The 15,208-nt window shown below is 36.5% G+C and overlaps 1 protein-coding gene across 3 annotated transcripts in view; it reads left to right on the top strand.

Annotated features, from left to right (window-relative positions):
* The window catches only part of ERP44 (endoplasmic reticulum protein 44), a 58,406-nt gene that overhangs the window by 4,584 nt on the left and 38,614 nt on the right, over window positions 1-15,208 (top strand). The window lies entirely within an intron of this gene.

The raw sequence follows: 15,208 nt of genomic DNA, 5'->3' as shown, positions 1-15,208 counted from the left end.
AGGGAAAAAGAAATAAAATGATGTCTTTTAGTAACATACTGTAATAAGTAGTAAATTTCTCCAAGAGAAGTTGGACACTCTGCACATTTTACAATGTATGAAGCATATTTCTGTGCACTTGCCTCTCTCTGCATTCATATTCAGGAATCCTCTTTAAAATGCAGTATTCTGAATGTGGGCATTAGTCAAAAGATTATAATTGCAGGCAAATTCAGGCCACTGAGCCTTGTATGTTAAAAGATGTCCCCTTTAGGAGTAGCACAGGAGTTCAGTTGTGTGCACCATCTGTCCTGCCCTCTAAAGAGAAAAATAATAGTTAACTGAGGAATTTTCCCTAGGAGGGAAAATAAAATAGGAGAAACTTAGCTTCTGTTCTTCTTGCTATTCCTTGATGTGATTGGCAAGCTCCATGTTCAGAGCACTCAGGAGGAAAAAGAGAAAAAGAAACTGAATTGATTCTTCAAGTGGAAGACTAAGATGTTTCTGGAAAATGTATAAATGAGTTACTGACAATGTGATGTCAGAAATGCTGTTGCTGGCAACTGAAGAACTCTGTAGTGACGCTCCTTACCTTCATTTTCTTTTGATACCTTTAAAGAATTTTTCTCTTTCTTAATCTGCTTTTGCTTTTTGTCAGGAGAGCTATCTTGAGCAAGAGACTGGTCCTCATACTGCTAAGTTCTTGGGAAAGTAGCATACCACTGGTGATTCTTATAATGTGCCCAGTTCAAGCAAAGTGAGCCTTCTGGATTTTTGCCACAGTCCAGCTTAGGTTTCTTGGAGACAACAAACTAACTATTACAAGTTCTCTGTGTGTGGGGGAAAGCTCTGCTTCCCCTACAGCAGGTCTCTTGAGATAGTAGCTATTTGAAGCCAGAGTAGCTGGCCCAACCCCTTATGTTAATGTTTATGTGGCTAAAAGTTTTAGCTGCAATTAATAAAAAAAGATAGGGCATGCATGCATACTTTCCAGATATTCCCACTGTTGACTGCTTGGCTTTTCTTTTTACTTTAATATGAGAGTCTATGGAATGTAGTTTGGAGGGAGAGGAGGTGAGTCTCATAAGAAAAGGAAATGTACAAATATGTCATAAAGTATTTGTGCGAGTTTCTTCAAAAGCTCTTTGAGAGAGTCAGGAAATATTTTTCAGTAATATTCTTTCAAAAAAGTACTGTTTTGGATGCATTAGCAAAAAAAAAAAATTTTTTTTTCTTTGAGAGTGAGTTCTGTCCTCTCAATGTTTTAAAGGAAAACACTTGAGAATTCTTTAAGCAGAAGCAATAGAGTGTTGATACAACAGCCTAAACAAGAATGTTTTCTTCCAACATTCTAAACTGGAGAGAGCTCCTCTGAGAAGTATAAGAGGACAAGTGCATTGCAGTGAATTGGGAAAGGAAGTGACATAAAAAAAAAATCTCTTCTGCTAGTTATGCCTTTGCACTTCCTTCCTCCCTGATGTGTCTTCATTTATCAGAAGCTTACTAACCATTGGTAGAAACGTGATTTTTTTCCCCAAAAAATTGTTGTTTAGTCAAGCCATCTGCTCATATAATCTAATAAAAATTGAATGTACATATCTCTGAGATTTTAAAAGTTGATTAATTTTTTATTTGCTAAGACTGGCTTTTGTTTTTCTGTAAAGCTATCACTATGCTCAACATTACCTCAAAAAATTTTTTTTCCACTTCTAATTGAGGATACTGATACAGAATGCTGTATTTCTCTAAACCAGTTGTAGAACCCTGTCTGGATTAAATTATGATCCGGTGATTACAGAAAGTGCCTACTCATTCTTGGTGACTAAATGTATTGTAAAAGAGTTCTGTAATTTCTTCCTTTTTCTCCTGTGTGAATAAACATACTACTGAGAAACTGACTACCCTGATAATACTCCCTTTAAAGCTAAGAACCATTCATGCCATTAAAACATCTGTGCAAAGTTTCATTACAGTGTCTTCAAGATAAGTACCTGTTATCTGCAACCTCCTCTAAGAGTCAGTGTATCCAAACCTGGAAGCTCTGTAATACACATGCACACAACTTTTCTTTAATCCAAGTGATTCCCAGGACCTGCTCTTCCTGTAGCTGGTAGAACACAAACATAATTTTGTTGGTTGCACTGATATTAAGTAATATACAAAGTACGATGGTATATATCTTGAGCCAAATGCTGACTGAAATATTGGAAGGATCGAAAGCAGTGAGAAAACTAACTTAAATGAGGACAGAACATCGTACACAGTATCTAAGTGGAGGTGTTCTATACGTATCTTTATGAACTAATTGGTTCTTTAGTAAACACAGTAAATTTGTTCATCTGCTTTTATTGTGCTGTATGTTTTGGGTTTCTTACCTGTGCTTGTTTCTTGATCTATATTAAATTGGCTATTCCAAGGAAGCTTTTACAAAGAGGACTGTCACGAGTCTCACAGTATTTACCTCAAGAAGTCAAGTTCTAGATTTTTTTTTTTTTGATTGCCTCTAGAAGCTTGTTAATCATTCAAGTTAGAAGGGACCTCTAAAGGTCATCTGATCTTACTCCTGCTCAAAGCAAGACTAATTTAAATAAGGTTGCTCGGGGTCTTTTCCTGTTGAGTCTTGTGTATCTCCAAGGATGGAGGTTCTACAACCTCTCTCAGCACTTGTTTCACTGTTTGACCAAACTCCACGTGAAAATTTTATCCAAATATCTATTTGGAATTTTCCTTCCTCTGTGTGTCCATGGCCTCTTGTCCTCCCACTGTGCATCTCCGAGAAGAGTATGACTCTGTCTTCTCTATAACCTCTGACTAGGTAGCTGACAACAGGAGTAATACCCCCTTTTAGCTTTCTCTTCTCAAGTCAGAGGCTTAGTTGTCTGAGCCTCACCTTGTATGTCCTGTTCTCCAGCCACCATTTATCTTGGTAGCCATCTGCTGGACTTCACTCTAGTATGTCGATGTCTGTGTTGTACTGGTGAGCCCAAAACTGGACAGAGTCCTCCCCCAGATTCTTTTTTGCAAAGCTTTCTCTCCAGTTGACCCCCAACCTGTATGTGGTTATTCCACTCCAGATGTAGGAGTTGTCTTTATTGAACTTCATGAGATTACCATCAGGCCATTTCTCCAGCCTGCTGGGGTCTCTCTGAATGGTAGGTCTCCCTTCTAGCATGTCAGCCCCTCCCCCCCAATTTGGTATCATCAGGAAATTTGCTGAGGATGCATTCTGTTCCATCGTCTCGATCATTAATAAAGACAAAAACATTGTTCCCCCCTGTATTGATCCCAGAGGAACACGACTGGAGACTAGATACAAGTTGGACTTGGTAACCTTGACTAACAGCCCTTTGAACCCAGCAGTCCAGCCAGTTTGTTGCTAACCTTATAGTCCACTCAGCTAAATTGATAAGATATGAACTGGATAAGGATACTGTGAGAGACTGTGTCAGAAGCCTTGTTAAAGTCTATGCAAATATCATCCAGTATTCCTTTATCTACAGAGCTAGCCTTCTCATTACAGAAGGCAATCAGGTTGGTCAGGTATGATTTACTCTTTCTAAATCCATGATCGCAGTTCCCAGTCACCTTCTTGTCCTTCATGTGCCCAGACATAGCTTCCAGGAAGAAAATTTGCCCCATAATCCTCCTGGGAATCCAGGAAGATGCATTCCATCTGTTTCTGTGAACTTTTGTATGTCCAGCTTGCTTAAGTGCTTCCTAACTTGATCTTCATCTCATGTAGGTAATGCTTCTTTTACCCTGGACTTTGCCACTAGGCAAAGGGGTGTGGAAGGCCTGAGGACAGATGTTGTCAGTAAAAAATGAGGCAAAGAAGACGCAGACTACCTCAACCTCTTCCATGTCCTTTGTCACTAGGTCCCCTGCCCACTGAGCCTACAGGCCTACAGTTTCCTTACTCTTCCTTTTGCTGCCAGCATACATGTAGAAGCCTTTCTTGTTACCCTTAGCATCCCTCTCTAGTTTCAATTCCAGCTGAGCTTGGGCATTTCTAATTTCATTCCTACCTGCTCAAGCAATGTTTCTATACTCCTACCAAGTATTCCATTTTTATTTCTACCTTCTGTGCACTCCCTTTTTTGTGTTTGAGCTCATCCAGGAGTTCTGTGTTAACCTATGCTTGTCTTCTGACATAGCTACTTGAGTTTCTGCACAGTGAAGTGAATTTTTGTGCTTTGAAGAGGCTGTCTTTGAAAATCAACTGACTCTCCTGGGCCCTTTTGCCCTTCATGGGCATGTTCTATGGGTGAACTGGTTTGTTATTAAGACCTGAGTCTTGCCACTGTTTTTCTGGGGTTCTGCAATGTACATGTTGTTGTAAAACACATGAGTATCACAGTAGATTGTAGGTGGAAATGACTGTGAGTCCTGATCATTTGTGAGCTATATCTGGAAGTTTTATTACCAGTGGTGATGAAATGAAACACTGGCGCTCACAACGGCCTATTTACTGGAAGGAGATTAGCACACTGTATGCACTGGAGTCTCTCAGTTGCTTTACTTTAGGACCAAAATTAAGGATACACTAATCTGGAGGTTACAAGTGTATGGTTTGCTGCATTTAGTTTGGAAAGGAAGATACTGATTTTTAAAGATGGTGAAAGTGGGATAAAGGATTGTTTGGGGGGTTTATTTTGACCACTGAAGCTTTCTATCCTAAATAGCATTCGTGAAACATGAGCCTGATGCAGAAAATGGAGTCCTAGAAATCGTGTCTAGTAAATGATCTCGTTTTTTGGCATACCTTTTGGTGTCAGTGTGTCTTTAGTCTTGCCTGGCTTCAGTGAGTCTTGCCTGGCTTCAGCATCCATTTCATCCAGGTACATCCAAAAAAAAAGACTGTAAAGATGTCAGTTTTTTTAATGTTTGTGGAGAGAAGTGGGGAGAAAAAAAGTGATCTAATCTCTGTTGTCAGATAACTGGCAGTAAAGCTTATAGCTCATCTCCAAGTGGATTCATATGGCAACTGGGCATAAACTGGAGAGAACTTGTTCTGTAGGAACTCCATAACAAAGTATTTGGAAAGGCAAGAAATAGGTGCCTGTTCCAATGGTCTTGAAAAGGAAAACAACATCTGTGATAGTGTTTGCTATTTTCCATTGCTGTCATGTGATTGTGAAGTATAATATAATTAACTTTTTCAAAAGCTTTATGAAGACAAAGCATTTCAATGATGTATGCACATTTGTGATCCCAAGAAGAGCTTTTATTCCTTTAGTCACTGTTTATCATTTCTCTCTCTCTCTCTCTCTCTTTTTAATAGTTTATTGAAATCCCTTTTCTTAAATCTTACTGGAAAGACTTAGCCCCTAAATTCTTTGCCAGGCACAAAAATGATGGTTTTTCATAAATCCATGTTTTGTTTTGTTTTTCTCTCCTCCCTGTTAATTCATTTGGGATTTTGGACAAAATGACTGAAAGACAAATTGGTTGCTTTACAAAGGTAATTAAGACAGTATGTGGTGCAGAGGGTGAACAGTTAGGGGTTCTTTCTAACGATCCATTAATTAGTGAAGGGAGCTCAGCAAGTGTGTGGGTCTCTCAGGAATTACCTTTGATTGACATTTAAAACTGCTTTGGTTAAGAACATCTAATTGCAGGGGGCTGAGGGCTTTTTCTTTAATTATTGTTTTATTTTTCTATCAATACAAGCCAGCAAAATTTAGTAGTGTAAACATGTACATACAAAAATAATCAGCATTACATAGTTGTTAAATATTCTTTTGAAATAGACCAATGCATAGCTGTGATACCTTGCTGAGGATTTTTTAAACAATTTTGGTTGCTGTGATTAACAGAAACCAGTCCTATATTTTAAGAACAGCAACTCCCTACCATGTAACTTCCATGAATATATGAAATTCATTATGGTTTGATCTTAAGTTTTCTTTTGTTAGCATACAGAATAGTAGTCAGAGTACATACTGATTTGGGTTTGGAATTAGTGTTGGCTAACTGCTAACACTGAGTTGAATCAGGTCTGAAAGGCAAATTTAAGTGATCCTGATGTGTCTGGAGTGGTCAACGCTGCTACCGGTGCATGGTTTATCCCAGTGACAGATTAACCATGTAGTGAGCACTTACATGCATGAGCTGGTTAATTGCAGAGCCGGTGTGTCTGATACTTGCTACCAGTTCAAGCACTGCATGATGTGAACATGTTAATATTGTTTCTAGGACCTGTCTGGAATACTTGCTTGAAAATTTTTGTGGAATCAGCCTGAAGTTGGCAGAGTTAATATGCCTTGGGGAACATAAGCCAGCAGTGGGGTATCTCTGTATCATGTGCTTTAGTGCATGCCATAATATCTGTGGCTTATGTGTCCTGTCCCCTGCATTATTTACTATTCTGCTGTCCTGAGTAATCCAGGATAAATTGACTTCATCTGTCCAGGCCCTTAGCAGCTGTTTAGAGTGGAAAGAAATGGTTCTTATGCAATTTTAAATTATCCACTCATTCTTCAAGATGTAACTTGCAGTTGCAAATATAGTCCCAAAGGTGAATTTTTCTCTTTTGATCCATGCAGCAGCGCTTTAAATAATGTTCTTCTGTGTAAGTTAGTAAATTGATTAATTGTAAACATGTATCTTATTTTTCTCATTTAAATTGGGAACTTTTACAATGCCAATATGTAAATTAGAATGCAATTGTGGAGTAGTATTTCTATTACTGCTTATTTTGGAAGACACTTATCTTCTCATATGCTATTCTAAGGTAGCAGATCATTAATATTGACTTAAAATTTTATGAGGCAAAGCATTTGTATACAAAAGCTAGTGGTTTACCAGTGAACTTTAATATACTGTGATTTGTAGTCTGCATCTGTGGAACAGAAATTTGTGGAGTATGCGTCACAAACTTTCCTGGAATGAAGAAAAGGAAATGATCTAAGTATCATAAATCAAGATAATGTTTTAAATGGATTTAGACTTTTCTAAAATTGAGAGTTCTGATGTTAAGGAAATGGGAAGATGATATAACAAAAAAAAAGAAACCCTCATATTTTAGAAAGCTTGTAATTCCCAGATGTTCTTTCTCAATTGGTTTTGTGAGGGAAGCAGGGAGGAGCAGCAGCAACACAAGAATGAATCTCAAATGTTTTTTAAATTTAGGCAAAAATTTCATGTTATGGCTATGTTGTATATTACTGACTTGTCTTGTGATAGTTGCACAGAATCTTAACCTCCTGATGAAATGTTGTGAGGTCATCTGAGGAAATGTAACCTCTCAATCATGTTGAAGGAGGAAAAAAAGTAAGTGGCACCAAGAGGATCTTAGTGGTATTGGAAGTACTATTGCTAAGAGTTCTAGATCTTAGGCCAATAAATGGGGACAGTTGTGTGAATACTTGTGAATGGATCGTTCTGACTGAAATTGTAGGGGACAGCATAGCCATGTAATTCTAAAAGGGGAAGAAGGTAAAAATTTAACATGAAGTGCTAATTGTCGTCTGCGTTTGCTTCTCTGTATTGAGAGTATTGCTGCTTTATTATGTGCTCAAAGCAGCAGCTATTGGAACTAAACAAAGATGAAGAGAGGCAGTTACACTAATACATTTTGCTTCTCTTTGGTAGACTGGGTGGGGAGAATGACCCTAGCTGTATATTTCACTTCTTAAGTATTTTGGTGATCTACTGGTTATTTTACCACTTCTTCCCTTCCCCGCCCCCCCAAATGCCTTAGCTGCATAGTTTAAAACAGTGTGGTGATGTGAACGTGGATAAGAATGCTCTGTTTCTGGCACTGCCTTCACACTAGCAAACATGCACTGAGTTTGTTGCTTACTATACTTGAACCTGACCCTGGGCAGAGCTCCTGAATGGTTTCATTTTGGGGAGGAAAAATGGACCTGGCAGAGAGTAATGTGTTTCCAAGATGTTACCACTCAGAATCATAAATGGAATGTTATATATGTCAAAGTGTAAATTTCTCAAAGGCTGTAATACACTTTTGTTATGCCACCTGACTGCTATTTTTTATTGAAACTGCTCATGAAGTATTTCTGTCAAAGAGGGTTAGTTTATACATGTTTATAACAGCCCTTCTATTTAAAATTTGTATTTGAAAAGTTGGTTTCAGTAATTCATATCTCCTTTTAAAACAAGTTCCATCTTGAAGGGTAAAACTTAACAGTCTGGTTATTGCTTAAAATCGTTGTGTGTCTTTATATCACAAAGAGATAACTGAGTGTTTTGAGGCTGAAGAGCAAAAATGTGTGCAGTATTGGAAATAAATTATATGGTTAATAAAAAGTTATGCAATTAAAGATTAGTAGATGTTGAAATTGAGCATTTCATGTGAAGTGAGTTGATTTGTCTTGTTGAGCAGCAATTCCAGTATGAGTTAAAATCTACTGAAATTAATTCTCAATTGAAACAGTGTGTGTGTTATTTTTAAAGCAGGACAATGTGTGTACGCAGCAGATACAGAAACTTCAGTTTTCCACTCAGATATTCAGTCCTTCATATTACTCCAAGGTAGCAGTGGTTCATGTCTAAATGATACAGGAAATGCCATTTTTGCTGAGAACACTACAGCTACTTTTAGTTTCTACCTCCAAGATTATGCATTAGATGAGAGATTCTAAATTGTGTTGTCACTTCTTCCACTGAATACCATAAAATCTTTGGTTTCATCTTAATTCCCATTTTCATCCCTAGTTTAAGACTGCACAAGGTACTGACAAGTATCATTTGTTGTGTGTTCTGCAGTGACCCTGTGTGTAAAGAATAGAATAAAGAGCACAGAAAGGATTGATGAAAATCATACTAGGTGACAGAAGAGTATGTTGCTTTTTGTAATGATACATTGTGGATCTCAAAATGCAGCCTCTAATAAGGGTTCTGTTTAGACTTGGCTATTTATATAAAATGACTGAGTTTCTTCTGCATCTTTATACATCAAAATTATTTCCTGAAGTATTTTAAGTGTAAAAATGTCTCTGACTTACCTTAAAATGAGGAAAGTATTGAGAAATGGTTTGCATTTCAAGATTACTTATGTCATCTATGGCATATAAGGAATGAAATTCTAACTGTGGTCTCCAAGAGCAAGGTTTAAAGGCTGTACCGTGAATGTTTTTGTTAATGACTTTTGTGCGTAATAGCAATTACCGAAGTAAAGAAGAGGTCTTTTTCTTTGACTTGGTGAAAAGGGGCAGCAAACTCTTCTGTTCTGCTTACCTACCAAAGCTGCCTCCTTGACAAGACCTATGGAAGTTGTCTTTTGTTTTGTATTTTTGTGTTAGCCTTTAAAAAGTTCAGAAACTTCAGAGTGCTGGCTTTCATAAACAGCAACAGCTATTAATTTGTGCTAATGATTTTGGAGATCTCATTTGTATTTTAGACACTTTATTCTTTCTTGAAAATGAATCATTGCACTGTGTCCAGATAATCAAAACAGCTGGTAGCTACATCAAGTAAAGAAAAATAGGAAGTGCATGAGTTATGATAACATGAGGTTTTTTCTTTCTTCCCCTACAGTGCTGCACAATTATACTTTTTTTATATATACTTGACTAGAAAAACACTTAAAAATTAAAGAAAACATGATGTTATATAAATACTTTGATATATATGCACAGAAATCATGTTGATCTTTTGGTTTGTGTCAGGAACAAACATTGACATGCAGGAAAAGCAACACATTACAAAGCTTGCTATGTCCTATATGAAATAACTAAGACACTTTAGTTTTACGTTACTTAAAACTTATTTTATCAAAAGATATGATAGATCACCATGCCCCTTCATCCTCAGTGTCAAACTTGCGTCTTCTCAGTAGGGTGCTTTCTTTTGGTTCAAACTTTTCTCTGAATCTGCTAGTTTTAATTTTTGTTTTTAATTCCAGACAGAAGGGTGAGCATAAGGTGTTTGGTTTTCTCTTAATTATGATGCTTTCAACCTCACTTCCGTGTCAGCACTTTTCTTGATTTTCCCCCCCCCCCACCCCCGTAATGCCTTATAATTGGTGTTCATGTGCAAAACCTGAAAATAAATGCAAGGAGACTATTACAGTGCACTATTTGCAAGTCACTAGCAGTACAGTGTGGATTCGGGCTCAATGTTTTGTTCTGAATAGTATTGCCTTTGAGATACTGGCTTATTAAGCCCTTTTTCTGAATTAATTTCTCTGCTTAAAGTAAGTCTGCATCTCTGTCTTCACACCTTTTCTGCCCTTCCTGGTAGGCAGATAAATGTGGTGTACTTAGATTGATTTTAAAATATTTAGAATTAAGATGATGGTAATTTTAAGAGGAGCTGCTTCTTCAGCATACTGAAGAAAAAGTTCCCATTTCAGAGAAGTCCATAGAGTCGTTCTGGCCCTAGGTGGGAGCACAGCCATAGATGCCTTTAGAGGAGGGAGCCTGTGAGGGCAACACAGAGCTGCATGCTTAGTGAGAACAGGAAAATGGGAGCCATTTTGAAAGGTTGGATTTACAGTTTTCTGACAACAACTTCATTGTATACTTTGCTGAAACAGTTTGGAAGAATTGTCAAAGATGAGAGGCTCATATGAATTCCAGAGTCATTTAAAAGAATATTTATTATTTTAAAAAGAATCTCTAGATAAGCTTTCAGTGATTCTGAAATTTAAAATTTTCCATAAGTGGTGATTCATTGCTGAATTCTTCAAAATGCTGGCTGCCTTTTTTTTTTTTTCTTTCATCCAAAATCCATATGCATTTTCCAGTAGAGGTGCACATGTTGTGGTTGTACTGTGGAGTTAATTTTGTTGACAATAATCTTTTTCCTTAGTTTTTCACAGATGCTTCCATCTTCCCCACCCCCATAGTTGTCCTTGAACCCTCAGGAGTTCATAGGCAACAGAATTAAAAACTACTGCTTCACAGGTTTGGAGACTTCTTATTTTTAACTCCACTTTACAGGCAGCTGATTTCTTAAACTTATTTACATATCAGTCAGTAGTTTGACGTGTATATTCATAGTAAATGCATAGTATCCTAGAAAGGAAGTTTTGATTTTTCAAAATGTGTTGAGTTTTTCTTTAAAACTGCATGTAAAGACCTGTGGTGCAAAACACAGAGCTGGAACTGTGATTGTATGCTTCTGCCTACTGTTATTTAGCAAAAAAAATTGCCCCTTTTTTTTTTCTTTTTTCCCCAAGCAAGCTGATTTGAAAACTGAAGCTTACACCACTGTTTGCCAGAAACTAATATTAAAGTATAAACATTGTTATTAAAGGTATTGTACATGAAAGAACCAAAGTAATTGCATGCCAAAATTTTTGAGCGTAGTTTATGAATATAGTAGAGCAATTGGTAAGTATATAAGATAAAGGAGGAATTCTGGTTTCTTGTGTAAGCATAAGAAGCACGTCAAATAAGATCTACAGATTCAGAGTTCTAGTAAAGCTCCTGGAGAACCTAGTACCTGGCTTTAAAGCTATGAAACAGACTTTAAGTTCTTATTTCTGAAGGACCACATTAATAAACATTTTTCTGTTCATACGCTGGGTGTGTACCCAGTGGTAAGTAATGGGTAAGTACCCATTTACATCTTTTGGAGAAGTCTGGACTATTGCTTGTAAGAGGATATTTAAGATGAGGAAAACTGTGTTATGGCCTTGACTGCAGTTTGTCCTTTTCCCTCTGGGCATAGAAGAGAAATCACTGAAAATCAGAAGTACCTGAGCTGGAAGTAAATTACAGGTCTTATCTCTGTGACTTTTTTTTTTTTTAATAGAAATGCCTCATGTCATTTTTGAGCCCTGATTTAAACATTTTTTAAGAGTGATTCTTAGATTTGTGCCCAAAGACTCAAGCTTTAAAATTGTGTTTAGAAGCAAGGGCCTGTTAATAGCTTTATGAAAAAATATGATGCATCAAACTGCACATCATGATACAGAGGTTTAATTTTCATCTCTGTAATGGACTTTTTGAATGAACATCTTGCATCTTGTAATAACACTTTGCAGGCTGTTGAGAGGATAAACTTGTTCATTTTTCTGGGGATCTTGAATGCTATGGTAACAGGCTGTTGAGGTATCTGTATGGCTATGAATCATTCCCCATCCTGAATGTCACAAGTGACAGTAATCCTGCAACTTCTTTTCATGTGTATGAAGTTCAGTTGTAGGAACTAGTCATTGTAAGTTTTTGTTTTTGTTTTTTTTTCCCCTGATTTGAAATGTAGAATCAGTATCATTTGGAATTTCAAAGATACCATCATAAATTGTGAATGGATTTTTTTGTTTCCAGCTTCTTCATTAGCAAAGAATTCTTCAATATTCATAATATCTACACCTGCACCAAGTACTTCTGTCAAACTTCTTTAATAAGGGAGGATGTAACAAGAAATGATGAAAATCTAAAATCACACTATCTCTTTTTAATATAGTAGTCTGTCTACCTAACTCTGTGTAGTTATTACAGCACTGTTTAGCCTTGATAGATGTTTCAATTTTGGCATGAATTAGCCAAAGAAATAAGTTTACTTTTCTAATACACATTATCTGTATTTCAATTCAGTTAGATTTTATTTCTGTTCCCATGGAAGTTAGTAACTGCAATGCCCAAATCTATTTTCAGTAGCTTCCTTTAAATTTTTTAAATTTGTCTGATTAAGTTTAAGCTATGGCTCTTGAAAGAAAATAATAGATAAAGGATTTTTTTTTTTTGGTACCAATTTAAATGTTGCTCTGAATACTTAAATATAGTTAAAAATGATTGTTTGTCTTTTGAAACAGTATGGTTTTGTCAGATACCCTTTATTTCTAACAGCCTATATTGCTGATAGAAACCTGTTTAATCAACAGTTTGGGGGTGGCAGTATTCAGTTAATCTACGTTATGCAAATGTTCAGGCACGCTCAGGAATATATTTATCCCAATTAAGCATTGAACTGTTCTTACTGAGAGGGTGAATTATGTCCTTTTTTCTTTTTCTCTACTGTTGTGTATTTACTATTATCTCTCTTTTCTGTGAGCTTTGTGGTTCGCTGTAAGGTTTCTAGGAATGCTACCAGTGAGATGCTCTTGGTGGATGATTCTGAAGCCAAACTTCAGGGGCTCTTACAATGACTATCAGCTTCAGTGTTGTAGAATTTGTATCATTGTATTGCAAGCTGTAAACCCTTCTGCCTCTTGCTGTCAGTGAGTTTAATGCAGATCTCACGGCAGCAGAAGGTTAGCAGTGTGGGTAAAGAAAAATGTACTTAGGGATGGAAAAGCAGCCGTGAAGTCCTGTGGGGCTAAGACTTCAGGTAGTAACTTCAGCATGTCAATCTGGATTAAAAGTGGGATAGAGCTGCTTGCCAAACATAAAATGATTTTGTTGTAGAGGAGAGAGACAGTTTACTTGGATGCCTTCAGGATTTGGAAAGTTTAGCAAGTAAAAATGAAGAATGTTAATACTGACTGCCTTGCAGATGTAATGCTAATTAGTAGTCATAATGTTCCAAGGAAGAATAGATTATCTATATTCTCCATATAGTTGGCTTTAAAAGTGAGGACCTCTGTCTCATTATGTGAATTAAAAAATAAATAATGAAAAACTGAAATAAAACCACAGGAAGAAAAAAGAGGTCTGCTTTAAAACTCTGCTATGAGTAGTTAGTTAAGCTGCTAAACTCTTCTGCAAGAAAATGGCATGTAAAATATAATAAATTTGGGAATTAAATTTGGGAATGAAGACCTATAGGCCTGTCTCTTCTGCCCGGTTACCAATTAGAGAACTAATAGCACTAATCTGTAAAAGTAATATGTAGATAAAAGGTTTAGCTAAATTCTCTGAATAACCTGTCGGCTTTGTTAATTGGATGTGTGCAGTGACTATTGAACCACAGCATTGTCATCAGGAGATCAGTTTAAGTTAGGTGTATTTTTATTTTGTTTTTGAGAAAGGGATATGAAGTCTGACATTTTAAATCGGAGGTCCTCCTTTGGTGGCTGAATGGAACATTTTTTCTCTGGGCATTTTGTTTTGTGCAAGGCTGCTTGTGTAGCCATGTGTCATGTGTTGGAGGAGGGAGGGTAATATTAATCCCTTTTGAGCAGTGCTTTGAGGTTTTGCACTGGGAAAATTCAAAATAAAGGTCAGCTCTTTTGTATTTATTCCTTAGAAGCAACCAGTACAGGCTCCTTCTAGAACCGGTAAGTCACCGGTAAGCTGCCAATTCTGTGCTTCCATGTGTTGTTTTAAAAGCTGTTCCTCATGCAGCTGTCCACTCGCTGATACTTACTCAAATTTAACCTACAGATTTGGGGGAAAATTCTGAAGAAATGCCTGTGATATCACTGCGTGGTTTTTAAAGATTTTATGACTGGAGGAACTGGATCAGAAATACTAGGATTTCTGTGTAAAACTTCCTAATAAAAACACAAACAGACTAATCTTCAGAAACTTCCAGGAAGTCAAACAAATATATTCCTGTTTTATTTGACAGGATATCTGATGACAGGAGTGCAAATATATGTGTGTCTCTTCCTCCCCCCCCCCCCATATAAACTAAATTTTATTTTTGTGTATGCATTGCTAAGTTGTTGATTTTTTTTTTCTCAACAGTGTATTCTGTAAGCACACACATACTTTCTGTATTCATTTGTTTTAGTCTTTTTTGTTCTGTTGTTTTTCTATACAGACTTAAATGTTTAAGAGTATATTATAAATGCATCTTCATCTAACTTGTGCACTTCCGTGCTTCAGTTTTAGTATCTTAATACTCTACTATATCTTTGTTTTTATTCTTCCTGGAAAACTTTCCTTCATAACTAGTTAGCTTTTACCATCATATTTTAATAATTTAGGCATCTAAAAAGTATAAAATCTCAGAACAACAGCATGCCAGAATCATATCGTAATACAGTTACTTTTATCTAATATAAAAGCAGCAGTTGTTTTCAGGAATACTTACATAACCAATTTTCCTTTTGAATTATTTTTTCAAGATAGCCACAAACTCACTTAAGAAGGCATTTTAAGCTATCTTGTGAGGTTGGTTTGGAATTTTTTTTTTTTAAGTTATAAATGTGAATAGTTATTCATGTGTCCTTCTGATGTAGGCTAGTAGAATGCAAACTGCATTAATGCTGAAACAGATATGGTACTTCTCAGTTGCAAGGGAGAACAGTTTAGAATGGTGCAAGATAACAGTATAATACAACAAAGCCTTGATTGATAGTAAGTGTTTTAATAGCCATTTACTTGATAAAGGTCTTAGAAAATAATACATTTCGTAGTAGTTAATTTAG

The sequence above is a fragment of the Apteryx mantelli genome, chromosome 2 (genome assembly GCF_036417845.1).
Source record: "Apteryx mantelli isolate bAptMan1 chromosome 2, bAptMan1.hap1, whole genome shotgun sequence".
Lineage (NCBI taxonomy): Eukaryota > Metazoa > Chordata > Aves > Apterygiformes > Apterygidae > Apteryx > Apteryx mantelli.
Note: the sequence above shows the minus strand (reverse complement) of the source record. Positions and strands in the feature narration are given on the sequence as shown.